General features: G+C 39.3%; 1 non-coding gene across 1 annotated transcript; it reads right to left on the bottom strand.

The window, feature by feature from the left end:
- Positions 1-4: 4 nt before the first annotated feature.
- On the bottom strand, positions 5-112 carry LOC127746012 (small nucleolar RNA R71). Its single transcript, XR_008007633.1, has one exon. It is a non-coding gene; the product is annotated as a small nucleolar RNA R71 (small nucleolar RNA).
- Between the last annotated feature and the right edge of the window lie 226 nt (positions 113-338).

The raw sequence follows: 338 nt of genomic DNA, 5'->3' as shown, positions 1-338 counted from the left end.
GAGTAAGCTTAGAGTGGAAGTCCAAACCTTCAGACAGAAGGAAGGTGAATCCCTCTATGAAGCTTGGGAAAGATACAAATAATTAATCAGAAAGTGTCCTTCTGATATGCTTTCTGAATGGAGCATCATAGGTATTTTCTATGATGGTCTGTCTGAACTATCCAAAATGTCTTTGGATAGCTCTGCTGGAGGATCTCTTCATTTGAAGAAGACGCCTACAGAAGCTCAAGAGCTAATTGAAATGGTTGCATATAACCAATTCATGTACACTTCTGAAAGAAATCCTGTGAACAATGGGACTAGTCAGAAGAAAGGAGTTCTTGAGATTGATACTCTGG

The sequence above is a fragment of the Arachis duranensis genome, chromosome 3, assembly GCF_000817695.3.
Source record: "Arachis duranensis cultivar V14167 chromosome 3, aradu.V14167.gnm2.J7QH, whole genome shotgun sequence".
NCBI classification, from domain to species: domain Eukaryota; kingdom Viridiplantae; phylum Streptophyta; class Magnoliopsida; order Fabales; family Fabaceae; genus Arachis; species Arachis duranensis.
The sequence above is the reverse complement of the archived record's forward strand: the minus strand, read 5'-3'. Positions and strand labels throughout refer to the sequence as shown.